At 45.1% G+C, this 11,075-nt stretch overlaps 1 long non-coding RNA gene across 5 annotated transcripts in view; it reads right to left on the bottom strand.

The window, feature by feature from the left end:
• Positions 1–980: 980 nt before the first annotated feature.
• LOC102555909 (uncharacterized) overlaps positions 981–11,075 on the bottom strand; it is a 110,656-nt gene continuing 100,561 nt past the window's right edge. For all 5 annotated transcript variants that reach the window (XR_010064330.1, XR_010064335.1, XR_010064336.1 and 2 more), the window contains 2 exons: positions 9,110–9,271; positions 981–8,351 (listed from right to left, as the gene is read on the bottom strand). This is a non-coding gene — a long non-coding RNA (uncharacterized LOC102555909). The remainder of the gene's footprint in view (positions 8,352–9,109; positions 9,272–11,075) is intronic.

The raw sequence follows: 11,075 nt of genomic DNA, 5'->3' as shown, positions 1-11,075 counted from the left end.
CAGCTTTATTTTACAACCCAGACCCAGCTCTGTATGCTCTGTGGGACTTATAAGAACCTTGCATTATATAACCGTTAACCTAATGATGGAAATGCGGTGTTTCACTACAGCAGCTAGTAGAGTGACAGTTAACACTCAATAATTATCGAATGCCTTAGTTGATTGGGTTGGAAGGAAATCTACTTTTAATGTTAATATTCCAGTACTCTAAATTTTCCAAACTGCAAAAATAAGTGAGGTACCTTATGTGCTGTTAAATGGAGGAGAAAAACATGGCAACATTTGCATTTTTTAAATAATTAAAAAAATGAAATTGCATAAAAACATGGAGACAGATACCTTTGATGTTTTCAAGAGAACTCACTGGCAGCAGTATTATTATTATTATTATTATTATTATTATTATTATTATTACCTTTTACAGACAGAAATTTTTTTCTTTTTTTTTTAAAACCTATTTTTCTAGAAATTTCCAGAGAGCAAAATAGACAAAATTAAAATGAGTGTGTTAACGAACAGTGGTATGCAAAAATATTCTTAACTCTAAAGACAAAAGCTATTTTTAAAATCTCTAAGACGCATGCTTTTTATGGATAGGAAAATCAAGCTGGAAACGCCAATGGATGAGCTTCTCTGTTCTCTCTCTGTGAACTAATTAGAGAGAATAAAATTTAATTTAATTAGGGATTCACAACTCTTTTTTTTAATTATTTTTTTTCTTTTTTATTATTATTATTATTTTTTTTATTAACTTGAGTATTTCTTATATACATTTCGAGTGTTATTCCCTTTCCCGGTATCCGGGCAAACATCCCCCTCCCCCCTCCCCTTCCTTATGGGTGTCCCCCTCCCAACCCTCCCCCCATTGCCGCCCTCCCCCCATAGTCTAGTTCACTGGGGGTTCAGTCTTAGCAGGACCCAGGGCTTCCCCTTCCACTGGTGCTCTTACTAGGATATTCATTGCTACCTATGGGGTCAGAGTCCAGGGTCAGTCCATGTATAGTATTTAGGTAGTGGCTTAGTCCCTGGAAGCTCTGGTTGCTTGACATTGTTGTACTTTTGGGGTCTCGAGCCCCTTCAAGCTCTTCCAGTTCTTTCTCTGATTCCTTCAACGGGGGACCTATTCTCAGTTCAGTGGTTTGCTGCTGGCATTCGCCTCTGTATTTGCTGTATTCTGGCTGTTACAGACAGAAATTTTGTAGTCCCTATGAATGTCGGCAAGCCATGGCAAAGAAGAAAAAAAGTAGTGTTTTACAGAACTTGTACAAGAAAGAATTTCCTTATTTCCTTAGACTTCTAATAGGGATTCTTTTTTTTGGTTCTTTTTTTTGGGAGCCGGGGACCGAACCCAGGGCCTTGCGCTTCCTAGGTAAGCGCTCTACCACTGAGCTAAATCCCCAGCCCCCAGGGATTCTTATTCATATGCCGCACTCATGAGACATGAGCTTTGTTGCAAATACAAGAAGTTCACGTCAGTAAATGGTCTGTTGTGATTAACTATCATCTAGAAGGCTCCCCAGGTAAAGGACTCTGGATTACCCAGTGTTGCTCCTGCTAAATGAAGCCTACCCCTTGCAGATGAAAAGTAGATTCTTGCCTTGAAAGAAGGTGCCTGAAAGCAACAGAACTGAATGCAGATGGATCACGTGCTTCTCCCATGGGTCTTTGCACCGAAGGTGGGAAATACTGACTTGAATTTCAGACTACAATCATTGCCACAGGTTGGCTGGTAGGTGTTCAAGGTCATGAAGTTCTATTAGCTGCATCAATTTGCATAACATAAATAAAACCCATACACTGAAGAAGTAAAAGAATTTTATCTCAGAAGTTTAGAATTGGAACATTAAAAAAATGTACCTATTTTGATTCCATGTGTATGAGTGTTTGTTTTCATATGTGCATAGTATCGTGTGTGTGCCCGGTGCTGGAGGAGTCCAGAAGAGAGCTCCCTGGAATTAGTTCTGAGCTGCCATGAACCAGCATATGGCTAAGGAACCTGGGTCCTCTGCAGGAGTAGCAAGTGCTTTTAATCAACAAGCCCTCGCTCCAGACTGGGAATTGAAACACTTTTATTTTCTTCTTCTTTTTTTAAAGGTTGGATCGAAATCTGAAACTTGTTATCAGAATTTTAGGGGAAAAAAAAAGATGTACCTTCTGCCAGGTTCGAGCCCTAGGTCTAGTGACCTACATTGTGTCTTGCATTGTTACCACTTGGTTAATTCTATTTTAACTAATGGCTCCCCTCTGTGCTTGTGCCACTCATTTCTTGGATTCATCATAAATGATTAATGAATTCCTAGGAAAAAAAGGGCATTTCTTAGATCAGATTTCCTCTACTTCTAGCTTTGTTTGTAGAGAAAACAGTAGATGTATCATGTGAGGCAAGTGACAACTTAGTGTGATTCAGAAGGTGCAGGTTTGCCTGTGAGAGCAATAATCTTCCAGGCTCCTTACCCACAGCCATCTGTGTTCTGAGTTGAGATTACACCTGCTATGCGGGCCTTCGCATCCCCTGGGGACTTCTGAGTGTCTCCTGTTGATGGTGCTCAGCTTTGCTCCAAAGATTATCTGTAGCACTTGACTCAGAACCAGTTTGCTAACAGAGATGACACTCTGTCCTAGTGAGCTGACATAGGCCTGAAAGCTCAGACGCCATCCATTTGGGGCATCCATCTGCTTCATGCCGGATTCCATGATGCAGCCTAGCTGTTGCCACTTGTGTGCAAGTGAGGCCACAAAAACCAACCAACAAAATGAAGACCAGAAACATCAGGTTTTACTCACAAAAGTATGTGCTAGAAAGCAGTGGGTCAAGTCTGTAAGACAGAGGGGAAAATGGCCAGCCCTCCACTTGGGAAAAATATCTTCTCATTTTGTGTGTGTGTGTGTGTGTGTGTGTGTGTGTGTGTGTGTGTGTGTGCATGCGCGCACATATGTGTGCACACGTGTGTGTTCATGTGTGCACACAATCATATATTTTGAGGTAGAGTATACATTGATAAAGAATAGACAATAATGATATGAATAGAAAATATTATTGCATCCACAAAACAGCTCACCATGCCTGCCTAAAGTCCATACTTCCTTTATCCTGCAATCTTTACTTCTACAAATAAAACATGTAGAAGATTAAATTTTTCTGTTCAGTTTTCACTACTAGGGAGGCCTACTACCCTTCTGTGACTGACTGCACTTCTGTCCTCCAAAGTGAGATCTGTGGGAGAAGGGCTGGCTTTGTGTTGACATCTTGAAATACCTGGCTTCCTGAGATCACAAAAGGGGACACACTCCAGCCACCTTCCAAGGCTGTGTCTACTTGCTCTACCCTTGTGTGTGGGAGCTCTGACCTCCGTTTTGTAAACACATCAGATTTGCAACACCACATAGCTCGGAGGCCCAAATATTTACTGAATATTTTGCAAGAGAGACAGGAGTGCAAATCAATTTGTACACTCACCGCCACAGCTACAAGTTTACCGAGCGTGGCCCTTCTGCCACATTCTCTGACTAGGGTAAGCTCATTCGTGAGGAAGCAAAGGTAACTCAGACTTAGAACAGCCTGTTTCACCTGCAATAAACACTGAACAGGAAACTCTGTTACAAAGATCCGGGAAACACATTGCTTAACCAGGCATCATCTGCATGCCAGGAGCAGAGCGCATCTGGGTATTCCCATTGACCTATGGACTAACGGTCAAGTTAGCCATTAGCGGATCACTGATCTTTAATGACACGTCTTTACAAGTGTTGAAAGACATCTCTCCTCTCCACAGTGGCAGGATGCCTTTACCGCTGATGAGAAATGATGCCAGACTCCTTAAAGTATGCCTTTAAAATGCTTCTGCGCCCTTCAGTTGGTTAGCTCTTCCCTCCCAGTGGCCGTTCGTCTTTACCCATACACTGAGCACGGTTTTCCAGGCCTAGTTCAATATGAACAAAATCAAGACCCTGTGGTCAGGATTAAATTTGAGGAGAAAGAAAGAGGCAATAAAGGGCTGACAAAATGGCTCAGCACATGAATGCACCAAACCTGAAGACCTGAGTTTGAATCCCGGAAGCCACAGGGTAGGAGAGAAACACCTTCCAGACCAATTGTCCTCCCTCTGATCTCCACATGAGTCTTGGGGCACTGGCACATATGTGTTAAATTTAGGTGTGCGTAATTTTTTAGAAAAGATTAGCTTAGAAAAAATATTGGCAATGAACTAACAAATATCATATAACATCAACTACTGAGAAACGCTGTGGACAAAACATAAGGGGCTGAGAGACTTCAGGGATGTTGTTTTGGGCAAACTGTCGAGGGAAGCCCTCTGATGAGGTAGTCAGTCGGCTGGGTTTGTGGTGGAGTTAGTCAGATTTGTGGTTGCTCACTCTTGCCACCTACAGGCCATCCATGTCTATAACACTATATCTATTTTTTTTTTAGCACCTACTTTTCTGTGGGAATTCAGAGGGGCTGTCAACACCTTGACAAGCCCAGCGACAGAGTAAAACTAAAACACAAAAGTGGACCACGTGGAAATAATCCAGAAAGACCAGTGAATCCGTCCATATGTCACAGCGGTGGACCTTAAGTAATGTGCTTATTATGGTCTCCGGAAAACTTCAAGGCAGTGGAGGGAAGGAGGGAATGGGAGAGTCTGTGCTCAATCTATGTGAGGACTTGGGGTCCATCTCCAGTACAAAACAACAAAACAAAAATAACAACTCCCTAGTTCTTGCCCAAGTAAATACAAACTGCTACCCTCGAGGTTAAGATCCTTTCAAAGACGAATGCGTGAGACCAAGAGGAGAGCTCAGCACATAAAGACTCCTGGCAGCATCCCTGGTGACCTGACTTCTATCTCCAGGACCCTCAGGTAAAAGGAGAGAAGCCACTCCTGAAAGCTGGATTCTGACCTCCAAACTCATGCACATACACTAAATAAATTTAAAATTAAAGATGTGTGTGAGTGTCCAGTGTAACTTGTTCACCACATCTCCCAAATCAGATTGAAATATCACAATCTCATCAAATTTTCACGTAGTGTTTTAATCTGTAACAATACATTAATTAAGATGCATTTCATGTAAGCTGCCTAAAGCCAACGAGTTTTTACCTCTTGTCTTAAAGACTTAAAACAGTGTACCCGGCAAACACCTGTTAGGTGAGTAAGATTTCATTTCCTAAACCTGTTCTCAACCTGTGGGTCGAGACATCTTTGGGGATCAAACCATCCTTTCAGAGGGGTCACCTAACACCATTTGAAAATCACAGGTAGGGGTTGGAGATTTAGCTCAGTGGTAGAGCGCTTGCCTAGCAAACGCAAGGTCCTGGGTTCGGTCTCCAGCTCCAAAAAAAAAAAAAAAAAAAAAAAAAAATCACAGGTATTTACATTATAATTCACAATGATAGCAATATTAGTTATGAAGTAGCAATGATGTAATTTTATGGGGAACTGTGTTAAAGGGTGGCAGCATTAGGAAGGTGGAGAACCACGGAGCCATTACTGTTAGATATTACTACATTAACAAACCATTAAATGCAGTTTAGGGCCCCGAAAATGAATATTAAACAGTTTCTGAGATGAGTCAAAGGGAGGAAAGAAAACCTCTATTAGCTTGGAAAATAACTCTCCCCAGAGAATCTGTCCACAGTTCCCCAGGAGGTGGGGGGCTCCCATATGACTGGCTTCCTGACGGCATCACTAAATACAGAGACACGACCTGACATGGCTGGCAGCGCAGCCTAGGGAGCCACGCCAGAACCTGGCATCTGGGTCTGACACAGAAAGCATTTCTGGGAGAGTGGGAGTGAACTGCGTTCAGAGAGTCTGTTGATTAAGCACGAAGAAAGCTGCACGCCAAGAGAGGCCCGCAGGGATGGGCCCTCAGCAGTGAGTTTACGCGTGGTGCGGGGTTTGAAATAACTCAATCTACAACCAGGTCAGGATAGTAAGGAAAGTGTATGCAGCCGTGCTGACTTCTCCTATGCCCAGAGCTCTATTCCTGAAGATGAGCATCAGATCGTGCAGGGCTGCAGCGGGCGCAGAGAACACAAACAGTGCTGAAAATGTTGATCAAAGCAAGCCTTACTTGACAGTAGGTCACAAGGAGGGTGGACCTGAGGTGCGGTCTTTTGACCATCATGCTTGCAATGTTTCTCAGAAAGGTGGGTACAGGTCTGTCAGTCATGGTGAAACCCCTGGGAGTCTGCCAGGAAGACAAGAAGAGCCAGGACTGGGGTGGGAGTCAGGGTGGGGTGAGCCTATTCTCGTGCCTCTAACTATCCTTCCCCAGAGCAGGCAGAGGGATTCACTGAAACTTTCTGACTGAAAAGGACTTTAGGTGCTTACTTTTTGAAAAGGCAAAGCAGAACCATAACATTTTAAAACAAGCCCGGATAGACTAGTGCCCATAAAACAAGCTTATCGAGATCGAGAAGGCCACCGTGCTAATAAACAAACGAGCCAATCAAAATCTAGGAGCCGCCATTTCTGCTCCCCTTGATTTGCTGTATGAGGAGAATATGAGTGGAGAAGGCTACACACTGGCCTCTGGGCTGTATCTGCTTGCCTGGGATGAACGATCCTCTATAATATGAGCCTCATTATGCTAAATGAACATTCTAGAAGTGGCAAGCAAAAGGATTTATAGCATGGTGCTTTGGAACTTTAGCACCAACCTAGGCGGATGGTATTGGACTGTGGTTAGAGTAGGAGTGGTAAAGGAAGCCTGCCGATCTTCACTTATTCCTGCCCTACTGGAGTCTGTCTCGTCCCCTTCCTGCAGCCCCATTCATTCATTCAGGCCCACTTGGAGCCATGACCTTCCAAGAGGTTGATTCATCCGCTCTGCTACTGACTTGCAGCTGGGCCTCAGCTGCTGCCCTCCCCTCTTTTGCCCTGTGAGGGAGTAGGTCACTACCACTAGGCAGATTCTGACCATGCTCAGTTCAGGTTCCGGGTTCTGACCCTACTAACTCTAGAAACAAGGGGGCTTTGAGAATGAGTGTCCCATGAGTCGATAGGGGTAAGGCCAGCTTCTGAGATATGAAAATATAAAAGAGCCCAAGCAGAAGTCAGATCTGAATTGGAGAGCTAACACAGGGGCTGGGAGTGTAGATTATTGGTAGAGGGTGTGTGTGGATCCTGTGTCCTCCCTAAGGCCACCAGGTCAGTCCCCAGCAAGCAAAACAAACATGCCACCAACCAAACAGAAAAAGAAACAATGGCTGACTCCTGCTTCATGGCCCTGCTGATATAAAAAGACTTTCAGTTCCACAAAAGAATAATAATATTTCATAACACAGAATGAATTAGTCATTTTTAGTATTTCATCTTCTGGGGAGTCAGAGGTAGGGAGGCCATGAAGGTTTTCCTAATTAATATGTTCCGTGAAGTAAATCTCCTAATTAGAATTTTCGAGCAGTGTGGAAGAAACGACTGCAGATGGATTTCCTAGCCCACGCCATTCCAGATGTCTAGCATTGCACAGCTTTATTAGAGTTAGTGACCAGAATACCAAGTTGTAAGGCCTGTGGCAGACAAGTCTCTCTAATATTTAGTGCCATAGTGCCACCTACTGGTGGAGTGATTCTGACCATTAGCTACACTCAAACTGCAGCATAGATCGCTAGAGATTAAAGAGTCTCCTCTTTTCTCTTCCTGTCTGTGTATGAGTTCTTGTATGGATGTAAAATTTCTCTATTTACATCTGGGCCATGAGATGGAGAGGTAAGTACCACAGCGTGGCTATTAAATCAGAATTTTGATGCGCACATGCGTGGGAGAGACTAGGGTGTCAAACTGGACCTGTTGGAGTCACAGATTCACTGTGCAGTTGAAGGTCTCTCCAGCATGTGTGTAAAAGCACAAGTGCCCCTGCTTGCATTGGCTTCTGCATCGCTGATTCCCTCCCAACAAGCTGTCACCCTCAATCCCGAAGCCTGCTGACTGACAGTGAAGTCATGGTTTTACATATCCAGTTGTTTGGAACACATTCCAAATGAGTATATTTTTAACCATGTAAAACCTACCTGCTTCACACACCGAGAAATATGGCCAGTATCTGCTGACCATGGCTGAGTTCTGCCGGAACTTCACCTTCAGCTCTTTCATGATCACTGACACAGAGTCACCTGACAGGCTGCTGAAGGACAGCATCTAAATATTGATGCTCACTTCCACTTCTCTTCTCCCAGAGCTCTTTGCCCTCCTCTCCTCCTTGGCAGGGTTGCAAATCCAAATGGCCGACTGTCTTTAGGGTCCCATACTGTGTGGGTTCGCCTGTTACCAGAGGTGTTAGAGACAGAGTCTGGGCATCGGTAGCCCAAACAGGCTGATCTCGGCTGCAAGTCCTCAATGGGTCTGTTAAAATGGCAAAGAGTGCAAATCAGAAAGAGGTGGTTAGGTGAGTGTAATGGGGAGAAGAACCAATGAGCAGTCCAGTGACATCTCTGGGGACCTGACGTCCCAGGGGTCCAGTGACATCCCCGGGGTCCTGACATCTCTGGGGACCTGACGTCCCAGTGCTTCAGTGACATGCCAGGGTCCAGTGACATTCCAGGAGTTCAGTGACATCCCTGGCGTCCAGTGACATCCCTGGGGTCCAGACATCTCTGGGATCCAGTGACATCTCTGGGGTCCTGACATTTCCGAGGTCCTGACATGAGGTTTATGTTTAATGAGGAGAGATGCATGCACCCCCAAGCAGTCCTGGTCAAGGTGTGATTCAGCCCACCATAATCAGTTCAGTTCTACTCTCTCCTGCAAGGTAGTCAGAAAAATTGTGAGAAGTGTGTGAGGTCTCTTTCCAGGAGACAAGTTCCTCTCTGTGACTGGCACCAAGGTTGTAGCCTTCCCAACATAAGATCTTTGGAGGAAATTTCAATTCACGAAGATCCACTCACTCAGTAGTCTGATAGCCAAAGAGCAGGTGTGTCTCTTGTCCCTTTAGATCCTGATGCTCCTCCTAGGATGCTCGCCCCTCCCCAATGAGCAATCTTTTCAAATGCTGACCCATTAAATCCACTAATGACGACTTCTTTAAAAAAATTATTTTAAGTCAGGACTCCTCAAAAGCCTCTAGAAACTTACACCATCGCACAAGAGAGGCCTCACCTCACCTAGGATAAAGAAGCAGCAGTCATAAAGGAAGATAACCCAAGCAGTGTGTGTGGTCGTGGCCCTGCTCATGGTTCCTCTCCACAGAGCGACACTGTCTGCCAAACGAGCACATGGAGGATTTGATGCCACCGGTGTCCCTGGTCTTCCCTTCCTAAAGTGTCCTGGAGGCAACAAAAAAGTATGACTCTTAAGAGGAGCTGTACTTTTGGGACAAGTCATCCTTGCCATGGGCCAAATGGCCAAGCCTAAGCTTGGTCACCGGCCCCTACAATGGCTTGGTGTTGGGGGGGGGCGACTAAGGGGAGGGCTACTCAAAGGGCAATTAGAGCCAAGGAAGGACAATGTACTGACCTTGAAGCTCACAGGTTCAATGTTTGAAAGTTAGGAAGGGCTGGCCCTTAGCATAAGTCCAGCTACTTGGGACACTGAGGGAAGAGGACAATAAGTTCAAGGACTGCCTGAGTTTAAAGCCCGCTCAAGCAGAGATCTGGTCTCAAAACAAAAGCTATCAAAAGGCTGGGCTATAATGCATCGGCAGTGCTTAAAATGTATGGGGTGGTGGGATGCAAGTCTCAGTACTGGAAAATAAAACTCTAAAGCCTCACACTTCTCCCAAGTAATGGCTTTTTCTCACTGGACAGTGATTGGTTCCCTAAGGTCAGACTTCCTCTTTTTCTTCCCTTCCTTCCAGCTCCACTTAAGATGTCTGTGGCCTGGAATAAGCTCTACCCTGACTCTGTCTTTAAAAGGAAGAGAGTGGTGCACACTCTCTAGGTCTGTTGAGACACTTAAACCAAATCAGAGGAGAGTTCAGCTAATGGGTAATGGGGGCAGTTTAGTATGCTGGCCAAGAGCATGAGCACTGGGCTAGGCTGTCTGGTTTTCAGTGCTTTATAGGTTAACTTCTTTCTACCTGTGTGGCTTTGAGACACACACCTCTCCCCTAGGCCCCTCAACTGTTAAGTTCAGATAATAAATCCTGTCTAGCAGGACTGCTTTAAGGAATCTAAAAATGCAAAATGCTTGGAACAGTACATAAAAACTTATTTAATTATAAACAAATAGTACATTTAATTTCTGGTGAGAAATGAAACCTCAGCTGTGTTTGACCATTAAGTTATTTGGCAAGGGGCCATTTAAAGTTCGTGAACATCAGAAGTCATCCTGGAAGATGCAAAGTATGATTTGTTTTCATTTATTTATAACAGAATTTTATCTCTTCTAATCTTTTTCCTCCCTCAAGTCAGTCCAGGAAGAGAAGAAGAGTCACAAACAAGGGTCTACAAAGGATCAATGTGTGGTGTGTGTGTGTGTGTGTGTGTGTGTGTGTGTGTGTGTGTGTGTACGCGCGCGCGCGCACGCGATTGGGGGTGTGGGGATCCTATTTATCCGTACTCTGGTAGTAATAACTACAAGAAAATAGATTCTTTGTGATCCTGGGTGGCATAGAATTTCCCTGGCTCCATGAGCGAGAATTTGGCCTCCATCATTTTCGCCTTGCTGGAGTTTTCGTCTCAGACGCTGAGTTAGAAGATCTTTAAGCAGCTTTAAACTACCTGCTGTGTGAACTCCGCAGGGACTAAGAAAAGCAGCTAGTTGCCTAGGTTTCCCGGTGAGGGACTCACAGAAAGGCCTTTGAGCACAGCGGACCTGTGCTGCGGACCTTTCCGTGCTGGATGCAGCAGCGCGGCTGGCCAGCAGGGGGCGTGGTTCCAGCCTGACCAGGTGATCCTCCCGGAAGGCGCATCCAAAAGCCGGCCAAAGCTGAGCCCCGCACTGTCGCAGGACACACACCTGGTTAGTGCGGTGATGGCCAGCTCGGCTCCAAGGCTGCAGCGCATCTTAGTCCTGGGAACACTCAGAGACTGTATCGGGTAAGGCGGGACCACCTGCACTCCAGGCCCATGACCACCCGCACCCACTGCGGGACCCTCTCCAAGGAGGTTAAATGCCTGCGGACACACC

Source organism: Rattus norvegicus, chromosome 2 (genome assembly GCF_036323735.1).
Source record: "Rattus norvegicus strain BN/NHsdMcwi chromosome 2, GRCr8, whole genome shotgun sequence".
NCBI classification, from domain to species: domain Eukaryota; kingdom Metazoa; phylum Chordata; class Mammalia; order Rodentia; family Muridae; genus Rattus; species Rattus norvegicus.
The sequence above is the reverse complement of the archived record's forward strand: the minus strand, read 5'-3'. Positions and strand labels throughout refer to the sequence as shown.